The 12,164-nt window shown below is 37.4% G+C and overlaps 1 pseudogene; it reads right to left on the bottom strand.

Annotated features, from left to right (window-relative positions):
* Positions 1-756: 756 nt before the first annotated feature.
* On the bottom strand, positions 757-4,379 carry LOC114716362 (flavin-containing monooxygenase FMO GS-OX-like 6; annotated as a pseudogene).
* Positions 4,380-12,164: the final 7,785 nt, after the last annotated feature.

The raw sequence follows: 12,164 nt of genomic DNA, 5'->3' as shown, positions 1-12,164 counted from the left end.
TTCTTAACGGAAAATAATGGGTCTGTTTGTTTACCTATTCTGAAAACAGTTTTTAAAAAGAACCCAAAAAATGAAAAGAAAAAGTTTGATCACATGTTTCTGTGAAGGATTGCAACTCAATAATTCATAATTTTGTGTAACGTAGGCTGGTTTGTTCTGTTCTTTTTTGTTGCCAAAATAATTATAGAAAATTATTTCTTAAAATAAGTTTTGGAAAAAAAATTTTTAAATTGTTTTTGAAATAAATATGCTGAGATTAGATGGTGAAGTTTTGACGAGAAATGTCCTCAAATGAAAAAAGAAAGGAGAATAAGGGGAGAAAAAATTTTAATAAGCTCAATTTAAAAATTTAAAAAAATTGGGTTAAAAGTTTTAATTAAATTTTCTTGCTCTTTTATCTTCAATATTCTGTTTGTTAAAATTTCAGAACCTTATTTAAATCAAACTCATTAAAATTTTTTATTCTCTTCGCTTCGATTCCCTCATACTAAACATAAACTGATAATTATTTTAATTTTTTAAGTTTTTAAAAGCACTTAGCTATAAACAAATTACCAAACAAATTTTTTATTGTTTGTTTTTAAAAAATAAAAAACTGTTTTCATAATAAGAAAACAAACAAGTGTTTAATTTTTATAATTTTTTCTGATAATTTCACATTTTAAGAAGAGGCAGCAGGACAGCAGGATGAACAATGGAATGCCAATGAGCACCATTCCATTGGTCCCTATACAAATGTTGCATTTCCAGAAACTTCTAGAAGCATTCTCTGTATATCTTCTCCCTCCACTCTTCCAATGGACGTCCCCACCCACCTTGCCTCGCTAGCCAATGCTTTATACTCTGCATGATCAATCCATCCATTATAAAAATAAAAATATCACTAATATTATTCAATGACAACTTTTTTTTTAAAAAAAAAAAAATTATACAACCTCTATACTCTAGTATTAATATCATTGAATCAAATTGCAGTATGATCAAGTTTATATAAAGTATAATTTTTAATTTGACTTCTTTAAATTGATGAGGATCAAGCCCTCGATCTTGCTAGTTTTTTTTTTTTAATAAAAAGAATTGAGTTTCTTTTACTCGATCAATCATTAATAAAGAATAATATAAATATAGTACACATGTAGCCCCTCCTATCACTACAAAAAAACATGTATTTTGCTTTGCAATTCAAATATATGAAATGCAGGACCCTGCATTCTCATCCGCCCCACAAATTTCTAATCTTTCATAAGCTAGTTATTTTATAAATCAATTTATTAGATTTTTTTTCCAGGATCATTATTAATAATGCACTTATACTAATCCACTAAAAATAAAATTAAGACTGAACATCAATAGTAACTAATTAATAAAAAATAAATAACATATCATTGCAGTTAACTAAAGCCTATTATATTTTCAAACCCTCGTTTAAAAATTCAAAGCCTGAATTTGAGCCGACGCAACTTAAAACTTGTTTGTTTTAATCTCTCTAAACTCATGTTCGAGCAAACGCAACTCGAAAATTAAATCATTTCTTTATGTTGAATATGATGAGCCAGACTACATAGGTTCTGCGAAATATTTTATAATGTAATTTTGCTCTTTAAGTATTAAAATGTTAAGTGCATTTGGAAAAATACTTCACCATATTAGACGTATCTTTTAGAGCGCTAACATAACCTTAACTCTTAGATTAAGCCAGTGTGAATTTGGATAGGATGATCCAAATCCTTATATCTTAAAATAGGAATCTTTTGAATGTAAGATAATTTGGATTAAGACAAAAAAGATTTTAAAAAAAAAACTTTTTAACACTAACACGAGAGATGAAGCCAATGGAAGAGGTAAGGAGCCAATACAGGGGAAACACATGCTTGTACAGTGGCCCAACTCTATTGGTCTCCACACTTGCTATCCCTCTGGTTTCAAGGACTGGATTATCATTCTCGTATCTGCCATTACACTCAACAAAATTTAAATAATTAATAGTAAAATTAAAAAGGGAGAATCCAGTTAAAAAAAACTTAAAATTATTAAATTCCAAATTATATTTGGTTCTCACACTTAATAGGTTTTGACAATATTGAACTTGCAAATAACGATACAATTTTTTAGAAATTTTTTATTTAAAATTTGTTACTTTAAAGTTTATCTTATTATACCCAGTGCTGACAGTGCAGTGGAGAATGGAATCTGCATAAACAGAGGATCCATCTTCAAAGGCACCCAAGCCATCTTGATAAACGCATTTTACCTGAAAATGTTAAAAAAAAAATTAATAATTATGTGAACCTCTTTTGCAACTGTTGCAATTTCTTTTGAGCCGTCAAGCCCACCTGGTCCCAGCCCTATTATCACCACCACCTAATTCATTTTATTTATTTTCCCACTTATTATTTTCTCAATCAAAACTACTTCCTTTAACATGAAATGAATATGCCAAATTACATGTAGGGACTAAATGATATATGTATTCAAGATAAGAACGAAATTATAAAATGATTAAAATTACAGTGATTGGATTACAATAAGTCAAAATTCAAAGATTGAGTTATAATCAGGTTAAAACTATTTGAACTGAGTTGCATCAAATCAAAGTGTAGGAATTAAATTACAACCGAATTAAAATTATAAACAACAAAAAAATTAATTCTTTTCCTAATTAATATCTAGTCACTTAATTTTGGATGAAAAGAAAATAGAGAACAAAGGATACTAATAGGAATTAGGACATACTCTCAAAAGTAGTAAAACCCTTTTATTACTTTAAAAAGCTTTTTAAATATTCTTTCTGCAAGAGCTCACTTAAATTATTAAAATAAAATCATTAGATTTAAATTTATTTATAATTATTTTTATTTTATTTTATTTTTCAAAAATTAGACCCATGGCCATTTTTATATTCATGATATTATTAGAATATGAGTAATATACATTTTTTCTTAAAGTGAAAAATATATCAGCCAATATAAGAATTAAAAAGCAGATTGCCCAAATATTTTTTTCCTTATGACATATAGGGGAACAACAGATAATAATCACTAATTCATGATAATTCATAATTTTTCGTCTACCAGACAGATAATCCATATTTCATAGGAGTAGTTTAGAATTTTAGGTTCACTTACCCGTCAGAGGGGAAAAAGATTCACTTGCCTGTCGGTGAAACGGGTTGAGCGCCCGATAATTGTGGCTGTGCATTTGGGATCTTCTCCAGTTTTGAATGCCGGGAATCTGTGCGAGCGTCGGCGATGGGTAGTAACCTGAACACAGCAATGGCATCGAACGTTTTCTCGGGTCGAAGATTTGGATCCCCGACTCTTCCCCTCGACAAATCAACCGTCATTCCTTTCTTCAACCCGCTCCACCCGAACCACCTCTGTCAACTCAAGGATCCCGAACTCCTTCCCAAACCCGTCCAGAAAACGGAGCACCTCTTCATGACCCGGAAACGTTCTCCAGTCGCCGGATTCGAGCTTCACGAACGGGTGTCCATGAATCCCATGACTTGCCTGGGCAGATTGGTGCGCATGGAGAAGTAGATGCTGCTATGGACGGTTTCGCGATTTGGGTCAATGCCGAGAGGGTCGGATTCAGTTCTTGGATCATAGGCCCAGTGCCTCCGACACGTTAGTTTTTCTCGAAGACGATGACTTGGTGGCCTTCTCGTTGAAACTCCCGAGCAGCGACAAGGCTGGAAACGCCAGCTCCGATGACGGCGATCCTGACGGAGCGGGCCGTGGGAGTAACGGAGAGGAAGACACAGGACTTTCCGTGATGAAAGGACCCGATTTGGAAAGTGGTGAGTTACTCGTCAATTTTAGTTTGCTGAGACCATTTCTAAGCTTTCATTTCAATTATTTACATAAGTATCCCATTTTTTTAATGTTTTTTTTTGGGACAAACACAAGACTTTTAATGGGAAAATGACAAATAAAAAACAATATAATACTACCTTATGTTCTAATTATAAGATCTTGTTTGTAGAATACAAATCAGGTCTTATAACCAGGGTCAGAAGCAGTATTTCAAATCAGACACATAACACTTCAAAATCATAGTAAAAGATATGGTGCCTGATCTAATATTTTGCAAATGTAGTTAAATGACTAAAATGTTCTTATATTAAAAAGTTTATTGACAAGTTGTGAATTGACAATAATAAGTGTTGGATAACAAATAACAAGAAACGTATTTACAAGGACAAGTTATTTATTAACAAGTTGTGAATTAACGGTAATGACAAGATATTTATTAACAAACTGTGAATTAGTGGCAATGACAGGTTTAATAATTTTTTTAAAAAATATGATACAAGATATTTTAGTCATTTAACTATATTTATAAAATACCAAATTAGACACTACTTCCTTGTCTATCATTTCTGGCTTATAGGTACCTCAAATTAGGGCTGTTCACGGGACGGATCGGGACCGGGACAAGCCCGTCCCGGTGAACAATAACGGGACAGATTTTCTGTCCCGTGTTCCGGCCCGTCCCGGGGTTGTCCCGGTCCCGATTAGGACGGGACGGATCCGGGACGGGATGGATCTGGGACGGGACCGGGACGTCTTGAACTTTTTTTTAATAATTTTTTAATAAAATATGATTTTTTTAATTATATTTTTTTGGGCTTAAACCTTATAAAAACATCTCTTTATTTTCTTTTTTATTTGTTTGGGCACTCTTAAACAAAAGTTCAATATATTACATATAATAATCATTAAAAACTCTAAACAAAAACTTTTAACACAATAAAAACTTGCTAAAAAGTCTATCATCAATAATCTCAAATCATTAACAAATATAAAACTCTAAATAAATATATCCATAGTTCCATACAATAATCTCAAATCTTAAAAAAATATGAAAAAATAATATTATATAAATAGGATAAAAAATTAAAAAAATTAAAAAAAGGAACCGGGACGGGGTCGGGACGGGACGACCCCGTCCCTTGTCCTGTCCTGTCCCGGTCCCTTTTTTGTCCCGTCCTGAAAAATTTTGGGACGGATCCGTCCCGTCCCAATAAGACCGGGACCGGAACGGGCCGGCCTTGAACACCCCTACCTTAAATATCAGTCAAAAAGTTAAATCCAGATTGTCTTCTTGGAAAGGGAAACTTCTTAGTGTGGCAGGGAGAACACTACTCATCAAAGCAGTCATATCTGCCCTTCCCTCATATCAAATGCAGTCCATGCTCTTGCCTAAAAAAGTGTTGATGGGAATCGAGAAGATAACTAAAAATTTCCTGTGGAGTAGTTTAGAGAAAGCTATGGCATTGGCAAGTGTCTGAAAAAAAAATTAAATTTTCTCTTTAACAAGTAAGCCATGAGAGAATCATAACTAATTCACTTAGAGCTAAAAGAGGGATGCCTGAAAATTCCAATTGTCGTTCGGAATGTGATTGTGAGGAGAGTGTTACACTCGTTTTGGGAGACTGTAAGGTGGCTAAAGAAGTGTGGAAAAAATTTATCCATCCGAACAAATATACTGCTTTTTTCTCTTTTGATTTGTAGGGTTGGCTCCAATGGAACTCAGCAAATTCACCTGGACTAGCGCGCTACCAACACTGGCCATGGACAAAAGTGTTTGGACACCTACGCTGGCTCATCTGGAAATCAAGATGCAAGCACGTGTTTGAAGGATTCCATGGATCAATTAATGGAATTTACCAGCAGTGCCTGTTCCACCTCATTGGAAAGCACCAATGCAAGAAAATTTCAACATTAGATCTTCAACAAAGGCAACCAACGGACTTCTCACTGGACTCCTCCCCCACAGGGCTCTGTTAGGTTGGATGTGGATACGGGCGCATAATCAAGCTACATGTGGTGGTCTTATAAGAAACGACAAGGGAGATTGGATTATGGGCTTTAAAAAAGTGCTTGGGGTCCTATCCTACTGTTGCTGCTGAGATTCTAGCGATTAAAACATATGCAAGGGGATGCGATGTCCACCATCCATTTAAAGATTTGATTGTAGCATTCCAAACCTAATGGACGTGATCCGAGCTTAGACTTTTTTCTCTCTTGGGATTCGTGCAACTTGAAAATATGACTGACTCGGGACAATGGAAGGTCCCACAGGACCGACCACCTGCCGACTACCAAAACGAAAGGAAGAAAAAGAAGATTGCGGAAATACCTTAAGAAATAATGGATGACAGGATGGAAGAGAAATTTGAGGAGGGTAATATTGAAGCTAATGAAAACGGGAAGACAAAGAGGAATGGTGAAAGTAATAAAAATACATCAGCTCCTTCCCTTCGCACTAGAACTCCTTCTTACTGTGAGTCACTTATGGGTTTTAATGGTGTTGCAAACGGTGATTATCCTATGGAGGATGGTGATTTATTCAATGCTGATAAGGAAATGTTTTGGAAACTACCAGAGGGGTCAGAAGAGGTTCAACAATTAATGGGGGTTTACCCGGTCGTTCCTATCACCCAGGAGGAGTATAATGAATGGTGTGAGCCTTGGAACTACTCTCTTATAATCACGGTCCTGGGCAGGAGATTCAACCTTTATGTGTTGAAAGATTATTTAATGAAAATATGGGGGTTCCAGACTTTCGACTTGATTGACATCCCAAACAATTATTTCATAGTTAAATTTACAGATCCAGAACAGTGGAGAGCTCAATACCAAAGAGTACTATGCGATGGCCCCTAGGTAGTTAAACAGCGTAATGTTTTAGTCCAAAGGTGGACTCCATATTTCAATGCTTACCGAAACCCCCTTGGATGAGTAGCCACGTGGGTTTGAATACCGGACGTTCCTTTGCATTGTTATAATAACAGATTTATCTCACGGCTTGGAGATAGAATTCAGAAGACCCTGAAAGTTGACATCAACACTGGCAGATTTTCAGGTGCAAAACTCAAAAGTTGAAAGGGGAAAATACGCTAGAATCTGTGTGGAATTGAATTTACAGAAACCACTGGTACCAAAGATTATCGCTGCTGGTGAGATATTCAAGGTTGAGTACGAAGGACTGGGATTAATCTGCTTTAGCTATGGTAGATTTGGGCATCGAAAAGAGGCTTGTCCTTGGAGGTGTAGCTCAAGTTCTAACCATGATGAACCTGCTCTGTCAAATACAGCGGTTGTTAACTTAGTAAGCTCACCGGCAGTGAAGAGATTGGAGGAAGAAGACAACTTCGGCCCTTGGATGATTAACCCAAGGACAAACAGAGCTTGTTTCTCTAGGCGAGCAACTCAGACAGAGGGACAAAAATGTGATACGGAGTCTGACAAGGCATCAAAAAAGACTTCTTTTGTCCAGAAATCTCGTTTTGCAGTGATTGAATCACTAGAGGAGGAGGAAAATGTGGAAATGGAAGGTGCTTTAGTTACAACCAGAGGTACAATTCACTCTGATGGAAAAGAAAAAGAACTGACATTGATAAGAACAGGGAAGGTGGTGACGGCGAAAGCTAGTACAATAGGACGACTATCAAGGTATGTGAGGGAAGAGGAAAAACAAAAGCCTTAGGTAATTTTTAAACCAAAAGGAAAGAAAAATATAAAAACATCTAATGGGGCGGATATGGAAAATGGGCTGGACAAGGTATCCAAGTCAACCTTCATTGGTGAGAAGAAGGCCGAAAAGGGCCAGATAAATAAAACAAAAGGAAAAAGAACCAGAACCCATTATGTGGTTTAAGGAAACATGGAAAATTTGGAAAATGTAAACTACCGAGCCCAAGACTTAAAGGCCATTCCTTGTGGAGTTCAGGGACACACAGAAGAAGTGGGAGTCATTAATCAAACTCATAATTCAACAGTCTCCCCTTATATAAATGAAGAGCAATACCCATCCTCACCGTTCAGCGTACATGTTAACCAACAAAATGATAATAGCTCTACTCTGGTCCCCTACTGCCCAAAGGTGCAAATTGGTAATCCGAAACCCCCGGATCCTATGTAACCAGATTTTGAGGATGCTCATGCAAGTATTGATGATGATGTTACTGAGGTGGCTGAGACGCAAGATGCGACAGAGTTGGAGGGGAAAGACGATGAACAGAAATAGTAAGTCCCTTTCCTTTGTCTGCTTCTTCTTGATTATCAATGATTATAGCATCTTGGAATTGTCGGGGGGCAGGTAGCCGTGCCTTTCCCATTACTATTAGAGATATTGTGTCTAAATATAAGATTGACATACTTTGCCTGTTAGAACCACGAATAAGTGGTGCACGTGCTGATAAAGTGATAAGATCTCTGGGTTCCAATCACTGGATTCAAATTGAAGCTAATGGCTTTACTGATGGTATTTGGATTCTTTGGAACTTTGTTGACTTTGATATCTCTTATGTCACTTCCAATCCTCAAATTCTCCACTGCTGAGTTCTTGACCAGAGTGCTACCTACCTTTGCTATATTTCTGTCGTATATGGAGAAACAAACAACAAAGGCCGAAGAACTCTCTGGGAATCTATCCGCACTATTGCCTCTATTTGCTCATATCCTTGGTTAATTGTGGGGGATTTTAACACCTTACTATCCCCCCAGGACAAAGAAGGGGGCTGAACCTGACAAGTATGCTATACAGGAATTTCAAAATTGTATCATCGACTCGGGTCTTCTTGAAACAAATCTGAGTAGTAGTCGATTCACTTGGGAAAAAACCAGGCTAAGAGAAAGGCTTGACTGGGTGTTCAATAATTTATCCTGGGAAAGTCGTTATCCGAACTCTTTAGTATCTCACGGGCTAAGATTTACTTCAGATCACAAAGTGGTTATTATCAGTACCGATTCTACTAATTCAACACCAATTGTTACTAAGAGATTCTCTTATCAAGTGGCTTGGATCTTTGAAGAAGGATTCTCAGATATAGTCTCTAATGCTTGGCAAGGTAAAGATTGGCAACAAGGACTAAAACTCTTTCAGTCTTCTTCGCTACACTGGAATGAGAATAAGGTGGGCAACTTTACAATGAGAAAAAAGAGGATAATGAGGCGACTTGAAGGAGTAGATAGACAGCGTAGGACAAATAACCATCCAGGTTTGAAAAAACTGGAAGATAAACTCTGGGTGGACTATCATAAAACTCACAGCACAGCACAGGAGAATTAGCATGGTACCAAGAAATGCGAGTAAATGGCTTCAATGGGGGGATTGCAATACAAAGTTTTTCATGCTTCTACCGTGATGAGACCAGATACAAAGAATTTCCACCCTAAAAAACGATCAGGGAATCTGGATTGATGATCCAAATGAACTAAAACAAATGGCTTATTCCTTCTACCAATCATTATATACTTCTGATGGTTCAGTGATCAGCCCAGAAGGATGGTGTGCACAATTTCCAATGCTTACTGAGATAGAACTGAGCAGATTGATGAAACAGGTGGATAGAATTGAAATTAAGAATGCTGCCTTTGCTATGGGTGCTTTTAAAGCTCCCGGTCCTGACGGACTACAGGCACATTTCTTTCAAACACAATGGAATGTGATCGGTGATAAGGTGTGTAGCACGATCGAAGATTTCTTCATAATGCCCCATAAGATCAAAGAGGTTAACCAAACCAGGATAGTTTTAATCCCGAAGGTGGATAACCCCTCCTCCCTTAAGGAGCTAAGACCGATCTCCGTCTGCAATGTGAGCTTCAAAATTGTCACTAAAATCCTAGCGAATAGGTTGAGAGGAGTAATGGAAAGTTGGTTAATCAGGAACAAGCTAGCTTTATTGCTAATCAGTCTAGCTGCGACAATATGTGTGATTGCTCAAGAAATAATGCACTTTATGAGGAGTAAAGGTAGGAAGAAGAGTATGTGGCAATCAAAGTGGACATGGAAAAGGCCTATGATCGACTTGATTGGGGTTTCATTTGAGATACTCTAAAATGCTTACAGTTTGGTGACCAGCTCATAGACTCATTATGGCTTGTATTACTACTTCTATAGCGGTCCTATGGAATGGAGAGGAAGGCCTGGCTTTTAATCCACTAGGGGCATTCATCAAGGTGATCCCTAAGCCCATACATATTTGTCCTATGCATGGAAAGACTTGGCCACCTTATCAGAAAAGAATGTGTAGCAAACGATGGAAGCCTCTGAAGTTTCGAAGAATGGGCCTAGCTTTTCTCACTTATTCTTCACAGATGACCTTTTGTTGTTCGCTAAGGCCTCTAAAGAGCATATGACAGAAATTCGAGAAGTGATAAGGAACTTTTGTGTTGTTTCTGCTGACATAGGGTGAATCTTGACAAGTCCAAAATGTTTGTTCCAGGAATATTCATTTTAATATAGCAAGGGAACTCAGTCAAGTGCTTGGGGTTAGTGTTACATTGGACTTGGTAAATATCTAGGAGTACCCCTTCTTCATTGCAAAAGTTACCAAGTCTACTTTCAAGCCTATTGTGAACAAGATATATAAGAAACTATCAATGTGGAAGCAAAAGGTTCTTAATGTGGCTGGTCGATCTGTGTTAATCAATCGGTTCTATAAAATCGGTTCTATCCGCATTACCAGTTATCAAATGCAGTCCTTGCTCCTTTCTCTTGCACAGTTGCTGAAATAGAGAAATAAGTCGGAAGTTCCTTTGGTCTCAGGATGAAGAAGGAAAATGCACCTGAAACAATGAAAAATGCACCTCATCTCTTGGGATAAAGGACTATGAGCAAGCAAGAGGGCGGTCTAGGCTTTAAAAAACCTAGTAGCATAGAATAAAGCTTTCATTATGAAGCTTTGTTGGGGCATGCTAACCAAACCAAATGCTCTCTGGGTCCAATGCTTGAAGTCGAAGTATAGGTGTGGTGATGATCTTATGCCAAGCATCAATAAAAAAAGAAATTCTTTCAAGAACTTGGCATGCCATTACCTCGTGTGTGGAGACTTTCATTCAACAGATAGGAAAGAGAGTCAACAATGGACATGATACTAGCTTTTGGTGGGATGAATGGCTTCCACTGGATTGACCACTTATCTATTATGTGCATCATTTCATAGAATTAATTCTATGGATAAAGTGATTGATCACGTATCAGAGGATGGGCGTTGGAAGGCAGATGGTTGGAGAGACATTCTACCCTCTTGGATTATTACCAGAATTATCCGAATACCTCCTCCTGCTTCTAATGTTAATAACTACTTCACTTCACTTGGAGAGCTTCAACAAATGGGTGCTTTTCAATTAAATCAGCTTATGACTTTATAAGGGGGTATAGAGAAGGACCGAGAGAAGCTTTTGGAGCCAGTTATGGAAGCGGCAGGTTCCTGAAAAGGTCAAATTTTTCATGTGGCAAGTCTCTCATGAGAGAATCCTTACTAATGCACTCAGAGCCAGAGAGGACTTACAAATTCTAGTCAATGTCCATTTGAATGTGGGAGGGAAGAGAGTGTTTATACATATTCTTAGAGACTGTTTGAGAGCAAGAGAGCTGTGGACTATATTTTAAAACCTAACATGCTTTCTAGATTCTTTTCTGGTAATTTGCAGGTTTGGCTAGCATGGAATTCATGGAATAACCCAACACGAGGACGATTTGGTCAACATTCTTGGACTAAGACTTTTAGTCTGGGTGCTGGCTACTTTGGACTTAAGATGCTCTTTTGTGTTTGATGGCACGAGTATGAGTACAAGGGAATTACTTCATAGGTGTCTCAATTTACTTATGGAGTGCTCCACTAATAATAAGCTTCGCCATCAAGTGTTCAACATTTCTGCAGTACAGGAGAGAAGATGGACTCCACCACCACAAGATGCAATTCGAGTTGATGTGGACGGGTCAGTCAAACAACAAAATAGTGCAGCATGTGGCGGTTTAATCAGGAACTCTGAAGGAGATTGGTTGATGGGTTTCAGGAAATGTTTAAGATGCTCTTCGATCACTGAAGTAGAACTAGCAGCTATCCGAACAGGCCTGGAAGTGGCCAAACAGCTCGGGTATACCAAAATCATGGTCTATTTTGACTCTTTAGAGGCATGCAAACCTTATCATGCACACGTGTGTAGCAGATAATCCACTTAAACTGGTTTAAATGACATAAGGGACTTGGTTTTTGGAGATGGGGAAGTGACGCTCCCATCACACTACTAGACCATCATGGGGTGTGCTGATTTTTTGGCTAAGACAGGTCATAGTGACTATACTGATACAGTTTTGATTCTAGAGGCTCCGACTGAATGCCTGGCTATATTATTGGAGGAAAAAGAGGC

The sequence above is a fragment of the Neltuma alba genome, unplaced genomic scaffold (genome assembly GCF_004799145.2).
Source record: "Neltuma alba isolate B1F8T4 unplaced genomic scaffold, ASM479914v2 tig00002069_pilon, whole genome shotgun sequence".
Classification (NCBI taxonomy): Eukaryota; Viridiplantae; Streptophyta; class Magnoliopsida; order Fabales; family Fabaceae; genus Neltuma; species Neltuma alba.
Note: the sequence above shows the minus strand (reverse complement) of the source record. Positions and strands in the feature narration are given on the sequence as shown.